The sequence below is a fragment of the Nyctereutes procyonoides genome, unplaced genomic scaffold, assembly GCF_905146905.1.
Source record: "Nyctereutes procyonoides isolate TBG_1078 unplaced genomic scaffold, NYPRO_anot_genome, whole genome shotgun sequence".
In the NCBI taxonomy this organism is placed as follows: domain Eukaryota; kingdom Metazoa; phylum Chordata; class Mammalia; order Carnivora; family Canidae; genus Nyctereutes; species Nyctereutes procyonoides.
In genome coordinates this window covers 34,190,607-34,201,457 of record NW_026575125.1, presented here as the reverse complement: position 1 = coordinate 34,201,457, position 10,851 = coordinate 34,190,607, and positions in this window count along the sequence as shown.

Here is a 10,851-nt window from a genome sequence, read left to right as displayed (position 1 = left end):
TGAACATAAGTTCTTTGTTCGTTTATTCCTTCATTCAGCAGGGGCATACTGGACAGCTACAGTGCTTAATATCAGGGATATAGTAGTAAACAAATAAACACAATTAGTACCCTCATGAAGCTTGTATTCTAGCAGGGGATGTAGATAAATAATTAGAATACTAATTGCAGCTTAATTGTGCATTCTTTCTGCTACTTCCCATCAGTCCAGATTGCATCTGGCTATATGGGACAGAGACTAGATTCCAGTGGCCTAAGGACAAAGGCCTTTATCTTTCTTCTATAAGAAGTCTTCAGATAGGGTTGTCTAGGTCTGGTGCATTTGCTCCAGGAAATCATCACGGTTAAAGACTGCTTCTCACTTCTTGTTCTGCCAACCTCACATGGCCACGAGATGGCTACTCCACCTGCTATTATGCTATTATATTATGACCATGTCCCAGGCAGGATGACAGAAGGTGAGCCAAGGACATAAGTCACAAGCATGACTTATGACATAAGTCACAAGCGTTCACAACCTGCCAAGTCTTTCTCCTTAAAACAAAATGAAATGCAACAAAAAACAAAAGGACAACTTTCCTGAGAGTCCTACTTATTACCTTCTACCTACATCTCTTCTTCAGCCATAACTGGGTCCTTTGCCTGTGTATAGCTGCAAGGGAGTCTGGGAGTAGGCGGTTTAATTAGGTACATGACCAGTCCAAAAAAAAATTGGGAATCTATGAGTGACAGTATTATGATAATGTAGCAGATGCCATGAGTACCCTACTGATATCCCCTTAGCATTTACCTCTCCTGTGCATGCCAGCCTGCTTCCCTACCACATGTGCCTGTGTCTCAGCACCTGTGGACTTTCTCTGGCTGCTGTAGTTTATGTGCCCCCTCCTCACAACTGCCCTCCATCAATGGCAGACAGAACTTGGTGGATAAATACCCCAACTCCCTTGCCCCTCAGGTAGAATAACTCTAAGATAAATTTTCTCTATCATCTCCCAGAGTTTCCAAGTGAGATTAGGTTCCAGTTGCTCAAAGTGATAACTGGCTGGATAATGTATCCTTTACTACCTGCCTTTCTTTCCTGGTCTCACTTCTGGTGTTGGTTAACTTTATGTATCAACTTGGCTAGGCCATGGTGTCCAGTTTTTGGTCAAACACTAGTCTAAGTGTTGCAGTGAAGGTGTTTTTTTTAGATGTGCTTACTATTTAAATCAGTGGTCTTTGAGTAAAGCAGAGTGCCCTCCATAGTGTAAGAGGGCAATTAGACCTCATTAATCAGCTGCAGACCTTAATAGAATAAAAACTGACCTCCCCATGTGCAAGAAGGAATTCAACTTCCACACAGCCTTTGGACTTGAGCTGCAACATCAGATCTCCCTTGGACCTCCAGCCGGCCAGCCTGCCCTGCACATTTCAGACTTGCCAGCCTCCATAATCACATGAGTCAATTCTTTAGAATAAATCTCTCTCACTATATACACATATATGCATGTGCACATGCACATGTGTGTGCGCACGTGCGCGCGCGCACACACACACACACACACACACACACTCCCAATTGGTTCTGATTCTCTGGAGATCCCTGATAATATACTTCCTCATTCCCTTACTGATCTTTCCCAAATAAACCACTTACATTCAAATCCCTGTCTTAGGATCTGCTTCTGGAGGGACCCTAAGTCAGGCCATCTACCAACCCATGAACTTGAGGGTCATATCTATTATCAGCGTGGATCATAGGAGAAGAGAATCCACATCAACACTTCAGGTAGTTATTGAAGGCCACAGCTTGGTTCCCAGCAATGGTCTGGACATAAGAACTCACTGCCTCCTCTACCTTAAAGCTTCCCATGAGAACTTTACCATTAATGCAACTCAACAATTGACTTCCAGTTTCTGAATGTCTCCATTTATGTTTTAAAGATAAAGAATCTGGCTTATGTGTTTTTATCATATGTTTGCCCCCTGGGCACATCAGCTCCAGTCAGGAAAGCAGAGTCATGTGGCAAAAACGTGGCTGCTGAGTGTGTTGGAAGCAAACCCTGTGTGTAAGGTGGGCAATCCTCAGAGAACAGGGCCTGGGCAGTCACAATAATAAGTATCTACTACACCAGTGTTGAAGCTTTCTGCCAATTCTAAAACATAGCATTATTGACAATTACAAGTATAAAGAACATGAATGAGGCTATACAAATGGGGTTATTTCTGGATAAATCCACATCCATAGAAATGTGAAAGGACAATTCACTGTGAGGATGAACTTGTTGTCAGCAAAGATGAGATTACTGCAGCTTTCATTCAAGGGAGGAGCCTCCACATATCTGGGCTTCCGGCAGGTGAAGAGGATTCAGCATATGGAAATGAAATGAAAAGCAAAGATGATCTTCCCTCAGCACATGGAGAAGATACTATAAATACATCCGAATTGGGCTATAAGATTAAGACATTTTGTGGGTTTGGGCATCTATGCCTGTACTCTGTTATTATACAATATATCCAGAAATATAGAACCCTTCACACACAAATCATGCAGTAGTGGTCTTTCTCCTCTGTCTTCCGTGGTGTGTTGTCCCCCTTTGAAGATGTCCCTCGTGGTGTGACGTTGTAACTAAGTCAGTAACTTATTTGACATCTCATGGAGCAGGTTCAATATATTTGAACCTTCTTTTATGGGCACACCAGAGTCTCACCCAGCACTCCATCTGCCATATGGCCCCAAGGAAATGGAGAGGCATTTTGTCCTCTTGGGGAGGAAGATGTTTTGTTATGAGGAAGATTCCTTCCAGACAGCAAGAGAAACATCTGCCCCTTCAAGCTCATATGGAGGATGGGAAGAGGAATGAGAGAGAGAGAGAGAGAGAGAGAGAGAGAGAGAGAGAGAGAGAGAAAGCACACAATTAGACTCTTGCCTCTCTACTCTAGGCTGAGATCCCAGAGGTTACAGAGAATATCAGCAACAGTGGGACTTTTGTGCTCCCTATTTGGAACTCAAGTGTGGAGATTGTCAGGCAGAGTGGCCCCAAGGCACCTGCTGAGAGCCATATATGTAGCAGCAGAGCAAAAATGGCAGTGCAGTCTGATCAGGTGGTGTTCTGATGATCTATTAATACCTACCAACTTAATGGCTTAAAATAATGCCATTAAGTTTGTTCACAGATCTGCAGTCTAGGCAGGGTATGGTGGGAACAGCTTTTCTCTGTTCCTCAAAGCATCAGCTAGGAGAACTTGAAAACTGGAGTCTGGAATCCTGAAGGCTCACCCACTCACATGTCTGCCACTTGGTGCTGGTTATGGGCCAGGAGCTCAGTGGGGATATCATTCCTACCTGTGGCCTCTCCGTGGGAGCTGGGCTTCCTCATAACATGGTGGCAGGATTCCAAGGGTGAGCCTCCTAACAGGGCCAGGTGGGAGCTGGATGTTTCTTTTAGGACCTCAGAAGTCATATATCATCACTTTTGCCACAATCCTTGGCCTTATCAGATTCAAGGGGAGAGTACACAGGCCCCATTTCTTGAAGAATGAGTGTGAACTTCACACCATAAAAAGAGCATGTGGGATGGGATATACTGGTGCCATTGTCTTTGAAAAAGAGAGTTGGCCATGGGCTAACAGAGAGAAAAATGAAATTGGGCTAGCATGTGGAGCCATCCTCCCCCCCCGGTGCTGTGTAAGGTCATCACATGTTTCATAGGTCCCAATGGGACCACAGAGGACAACTGAGAGGCAGTGTGGGGACCTCCTCAGCAAAAGTTGCTGCCATCTGATCATGGGGCTGAATGGGTGTCATGGTCACACCTCAAGATGTCTGCAGCACCATCAAGAGCCAAGGTCAGGCCCGGCCCTCCAAGGTGGGGGTGACTGAGTTTCCTGGAAGCTGAGGAAGGCCAACAACACTGAGTTAGACTAAGTGTGGGGGTTAAGGAGATGCAACGGAAACAGTGGGAAGCTCAGGACTGTGGCTGGGTATTGCTAACAGAACACCCAGGGCAAATGCTACTGGCAGAGAGACTGAAGAATCTGTCCTGGCAAAACAGGCAGGAGGAATGAGACAATCCCAACAGCTATTGTAGGGAGGAAGTAGGGGAAAGATTCTAGTGAGAAGAAAAACAGGTGGTTTTCAGAGTTGAGTGGCTGAGATGCCAATTCCCTTTGGGGGAGGCCAGGAATCACCTTCACATGAGAACTAGAAAGCTGAGGTGTTGTTAGCATGCCCCCCGCACCACGTGGCCTTCCTCAATTCTCTAACACAGAAAATCACTGTGAGACAGGTATGATTATCCTCATCTTACACGAAAGGGGAAGGAAGCTCAGAGAGGTGAAGCAACTTGCCCAGGGTCATTTACTAAATGGCAAGGCCAGACTATACTCTATCTCTCAGCCCTATCTGATAGAACTTTCTCTGATTACAGAAATACTCTATGTCTATGTTGTCTAGTATAGCAGCCACTAGTCACATGTAGCTATTGAGCACTTGAAATGTGGCTGGTGAGACTGAGGAAGACGATCTTTTTCTAAGATTCTATTTATATAGAGAGAGGACATGAGCGGGGGTGGGGGTGGAAGGAGGGGGAGAGAGAGACTCCCAAGCAGACTCCACACTATTCATGAAACCAGATGCGGGGCTCAATCCCACGGCCCCCAGATCATGAGCTAAGCTGAAATCAAGAGTCGAATGCTCCATGGACTGAGTCACCTAGGCGCCCCTGAGAAAGAGAAGCTTAAACATTAAACATATTTAATTTTAATTTATTTCAGTTCAATTTTAAATAGTTGTGTGTAGCTAGTGGTTCCCATATTGGCCAGGGCAGACAGAGATCATTAGCTTGTTGCTTAAAGGAATGGTACCCTGCATCAGTGTCTGATGAGGGGCTTTTAAATATATGGAGCTGTCTAGAGAGGACAGTACAGAGTCATAGAGGAAATAATTCCTATATGCCTCTTTGTATTGCTATTGGTTTGGAAGAAAGAGGTTTTATATAAAATCAGATCGTGACTTGAGAAATCAATCATTAAAAATGTAGACTAATTTTACCTCATTGAGATTTAAGAACACAGGCGATAAGGAGCTGCTATAAAAAAAATAAGGAGCTGCTATAGACTGAGTGTCCATGCCCCCACCCCTATTCCTATGTTGAAACCTAAACCCTGATATGATGGCATTAGGAGGTAGGGCTTTGGGGAAGTTACTAGGTCATGAGGATGGAGCTCTCATGAAAGGGATGAGTGCCTTTATAAAACAGGTCTCAGAGAACTTCCTCACCCCTTCCACCCTGTGAAGACACAGCAAGAGGATGGCCATCTGTGAACCAGGAAGCAGGACCCCACAAGATACTGAGTCTCAAATTCTGTCTGGAAGGTACAAAGCAATCTCTGGTGGCTTGAGTGACACCTACCAATACGAATTACTCTGTTACAAAAATCAGGCATCAACAGTCCTCAAACACGAGGCCACCCTAAAATCACCCTAAAATCACCCTAAAACTCAGAGGCTTAGAGAATTCTTTAGACTTAAGCTCATGGAGGAAATCAGCGACAACTGGACACTTCCTGGTCCAGACATTGACAGCGGGGAGCAATGGGTGCGGTGGCTTTCAGGCAGGGGAGATCTTGGTGTGTCTGAGAAAGCAAAAGATCAATGTTGGAGGATGCTGGGGATAGAAGGGACTTTGCCAGATTTATGTTTTAGAAATGTCCCTCTAGGGGCACCTGGGTGGTGCAGTTGGATAAGCATCTGACTCTCGGTTTGGGCTCGAGTCATGATTGCAGGGTCGTGGGATCGAGACCCCTGTTGAGCTCCACATTCAGTGCGGCACCTCCCTGCCCCCTCACTTGCTCTCTCTCTCTAAAATAAATAAATAACATCTTTACAAAAATCTCCTTCTACCTGCTGGGTAGAGAACTGGGTAGTAGAATGGGGGTGTGTGCAATAATTGGGAATCTGGTTCTGTAGTCAAGGCAAGCAGCCAGCGGGAAAAGAAGAGAATCTGCCCGCAGAGTGGGCAGATTTTTAACGTATTTTGGAGGAAACAGGGTTGAGACTTGCCCGCTGGGGGTGTTGAGGGGAGGGAAGGGGTGAAGCAGGGACACCAGCCCAAGTCAGGGAACGCCAGGGAAGCTGGTGGGTCACAGGATGATCACACAGTCCCAGGGGGCTAGTGGGAGCATTAATTAGTTCATATTTGTCTGCATATTCTCCGATAAAAGGGGCTTTATAATCCTCAAATGAAGCATGAAATTTTGAGCGGCAAGAGGCCATGTAGTGTAAATGCAGGCGGGAATGGTTGGGATGGGTGGACCGGGGTCATTAGTCAATTACAAGGAGCCTGAACGTCCCCGGTCAGCGTCTCTCAGAGAATGGGCACATCTGGTGGTCACACAGAGTCCCTCGGTGACCAACCTTGCACTCCAGCTGAGATGGGTTCTTTCATTTCCACCTTAACATGAAAGCCCCTTTTTTGTGAAGACGGTACGGTGCCCACCATCAGGTTAATTTCTTCAAAAAGGAACGAAGAACAAAAGGACAGACTCTCAGCATCATTAAAACTTCATTTAAACCTCAGGCACCTTCTGCATTATTCCGAGATGTTCTCGCAGCTGTGCGTGCACTGGGGTGGGGGTGGGGGCGGCAACAAATCCTTCCCGGGAAGCAATTGCGGTGGACCGAGATTAGATGGAAAAGTTCATCGTCTGGGCATTTGATGTGGGCTCCTCTCTTTTATCTGAACGCTCTTTCTTGGTCGCTCAGATAAAGCATCAAAAATGATATTAAAATGCTAGTTAGGAAACATCACCCCCAACAAACCCTGTTCATCAAAATGTTAGTGCTCTCTCCGGGGGCCCTGCGTTCGGTTTGTCAACAAGCTGAAGCCATTGAGCTGGGGCTCCGTGAGGCCCAGGAGCATGATTTAATTAATATCCTACCCATAATACCTTGCTGGGTTTATGCAAACAAAGCCCTGTCACTCCTCACCTTAGGATTTACCCTCTCCTTGAAGCAAGCATTTATTTACACACAGTTTGACCTCACGACGGTGTTCAGCAGATGTGGGTCTTACTTATTTGCATTGTTTTGTGACAGTTGCAAAATTCATTAGTGGCTCCGGGAGAAATCCTCTGTGGACCGCCCCAAAGATAGGTAAAGTAAGAGGGTTCGCACTAATTAATCCTCCCTCTTCAGCGATGCTGGGTATTAATGATAACACAGTGCCCCTTTCAGAAACTCCCTGTTCTCAGTTCAAAATTTTGTGGTCACAAGTGACAGAGAGGGACTCCTGGCTCTCCTGGGAAAAAGGGGGGTGTTATGGCACAATCTCGGGAGCTTAGATCAGCGGAGGTGGGGTAGGAGCCCAGCTGGGCGGCCGGCACCGTTGCGGTTGGGATGAGGTGCCAGTCACTGCTGGGGCAAGTCCATCTTCCCCAGGTCAAGGTCCTCCTGGGAGACTGGGTCACCTGGCCACCTTTGAACGGACTAGGGTAGTGAAGGAGGGCACTCAGGGGCTTCCACGGGGAGTGGGCAGGCCTCTGGATCACCAGGCCCCACCCCCGAAATAACACAAGCGGGAAGAGGAAACTCCCAGAAGCAAGACAGTGGGCTGCGGGAGCGGGAAGAGGTGCAAGTGGCCAAAGTGTGCGACAAATGCCTCGCATATCACGTGTTCTCTCTGCATCAGTGCTAGTTCCCGAGGCCCACAGGCGTCAAATGTCTTACTGCAAAATGTCGAATCTAAGGAATAATGAGGGGGACCGGGCTCATCCCATTCCACTAAGTCGCGAGTTCACGGTGTGTAAGCCCCCTGTCGCTCTGTGAAGGCGAAGGCATGATGGGGCTGGAGATCAACTCATTCCTCAGATCATTCCTCAGATCAACTTCATCAGAAGGCGTGTGGCGCAGGGACTGTCATCCCTCTCAAACAGACGAGAAAGTTGGGCCTCTGTTCCCACGCTTCTTCGCTCCATGGCCAGTTACTTCTCCGGGAGGAAGCTTCACTTGACAAGTCCTTGCCTGGACACTCATGGCCAGCTTGTTTTCCTCTATGCTGAAAGGTCAAATCGAAGAGACGGGCTCCGTGACGGGCACGCTGGTCGGGCAACCCAGTGGTAACATGACCGCATGCGTTCAGCACGCTTGTACTGCGGGTCTGCGACGTGCGTCTAGACATCGGCAGGCAGAGTGTTTTATGCGCCGCGTTCGGGAGCTGGGCAGGCCGGAGAGCCTTCCTGGGTCCCCGGGTGGCCCTGGGTCAGGAATCCAGCGGCTGACCCCCAGGTGGGGGGACCTGTCTCTAAAGGTGGGGTTCACGGTGATGATAGGCAGGACTCGTCAGACAAGGGCACTTGGCCCAGAGGCTGAGGCTGAGGACGGGGCTAAGGGAAGCAGGAGCATCTGGAAATCCCTGCGGCAGAAGGGGCAGGGCTGGGCCATCCGGGGGCACACGCTGCTTCCTTTCCATGTGAGAACTCTCTGGAAAGAAATAAGGTATCCGAAGCTTCTGAGAGCAGAGGAGTGAGAGGACATAGGGGATAGCCTGGAGGGAACGTGACGGCTCCCGAAGACTCCCTGCAGCTGCCAGGGCTTCCAGACCCCTTGGCATGATGACTTCCAAACGTGTCTCTCACAGCCAGAGCACACTTGCACATCCAGCCGTCTCCCAAGCCTCCCATCCACAGTGGGGCTCGGGACTCTCAGCCCCCAATCTGTTATTTTTCCACCACTGCTTACCATCCCAGAAGGCGGCACGGCTCTCCACCCGCTGGCCCACCCGGGGTGCTTCCCTCTCCACCGTCCTCCTCCCGCCAGGGGGGAACCCAGCACCCAGTGCTGAGGATCCTCAGGCGGCAAGTGCTCAGGGACACGTGGGTCTGTCCTTTGCTGCCCACTCGCTTTGGAGAAAGCCCCCTTCGGCTCTCCCCGTGACTATAGCTCCTCCCAGCTGGTCCTCTGGTTCCCACGACCCGCAGCAGCAGGAGTGAATTTTAAAGACCTTCCCAGTCACACGTGGCGTTCCAGCTCTGGTCTCCTCACCAGCCATCGTCCTTTCACTCCATGTGCTCTAGACCCACGGGTCTTCCTCCACTTTCCCTAATGAGTGTGACAAACTGTCACCTGCCCTGAGGCCTCTTTCAGGTTGGGGTGTCCGAGAAGCAGGCCCTTGTAAGGAGTCGGGAGCACCAAAACTTTATTGGGAGGAGCACCCCAGAAAGGGGTGGGGCAGGGAGGGCCGGCAGGTGGCAATGCAGGTATGAGCGGGGGGCCCCCGAGCAAAAGGTGCCCACTCAGGGGGCCCCACGCTGGGCAGAGATGACCAACCTCAAGCGCTGGCAATGGGGCCCTAGTTGGGTTGTGGGTCTGGGCCACCCTGAGAGGAGTGTGAACTCAGCTCAAAAGCTGAGGTCGACCCCTAGGAAGCTGACAGCTGGAGACGGGCAGCTAACCAGGATTCCAGCCCTCGGGCAGGGAGTCCTTTTTTGAAGGGGGATCTGAACAGGGCTTCCCCAAGTCCGCTGCAGAAAATCAATAGTCAATGTGTTCCACACCTGCCCTGAACTCTCATATTCTTCAACCTCTGGGCCTTTGCACATGTTCTTCTCTCTGCCTGGAACAGACTAACCCATGCTTGTGTCCGCTCATTGTTCACGTATCAGTTTAATCTCCCTTTTGCAGGGAGGCCTGCCCCTGAACCCCTTTATCTGGTAGGACAGATTTCAGCTGCAAGTAACAGAAACACAACACAACAGTGATTTAAACAGCTAGATGGGCTGTTTCTCACACCAACGCCCAGAGGCAGGCAGGGCATGGTGGGTTTGGCCATGATGCTCCTCTAAGAAATTCTCAGAGGAGCCAGGCTCCTTCTATCTTTTTTTTTATCTTGAGTGATCTGCATTCTCAAGGGCACTTCCTGGTCCAAGGTGGCTGCTCTGGCTCTAGCTATCACATTCCTAGTCTAGCCAGCAGGAAAAACGAGGGAGCCAAGAAGGGTATGCCTCCTTCCTCTAAGGGCACTTCCTAGAAATTGAGTACACCATTTGCACTTGTGTTTATTGGCCAAAACTTAGTAGTCATGGCTAGCTGCAGGAAATGCTGGAAAATAGCTTTCTCCTGGGTAGCCATGTGGTTGGTTAATATTAGGGATTTTTGACTATTAATAAAGGAAAGGTATTTGGCCCCAACCCCTAGGAATCTCTGTCAGAACCCCAGTCCACAGGAGGCTCTCCTCTTGTTTGTTTCTGTAGCTTCCCTGTCCCTCCTTCATGAGCTCATTCCAGTTGCAGTAACTCGGTCTATTTTCACCACTAGACTTTTGAGTTCCATGATGGTGGTGATCTGACTGGTTTTGTTCTTCCCTTTCTTTCCAAAGCCTAGGTACACAAAAATACTAAATGGATATTTGTTGAATGAATGCAAAATGTCTTTCATGTGGGCCCCCATTGTGCTGAGAACACATATTACAGCAATTGTTAGACTGCAGTGTGTGTGTGTGTGTGTGTGCGCACGTGCATGTGCACATCAGGTGCATGCATGTGTACATGTGTGTATTGGGGGAGATGGACTGGGAAATGTTACCTTGGGCTATGTCCCCACTGGGAATATCTATTCTAATCTTCCCAGAATGTGTTTTGCATAGTAGTATTTTTTTAAATGGGGATTTATATTAAAAAATAATATATGCTTATCATTTAAAAATTAATAATGCAGATATTTTGCTGTAAAAACTGTAGCTCTCTGGGGGTAGATTAGATTACTGGACTCAACTCTTCACCCCTTCTGTATCCCTCCTTACCCTTTCTCCATCCCTTGACTTTGGGGCCTAGTCGTGTGACCTGCTTCAGCCAATGAGGGGCTAGCAAAGATGGA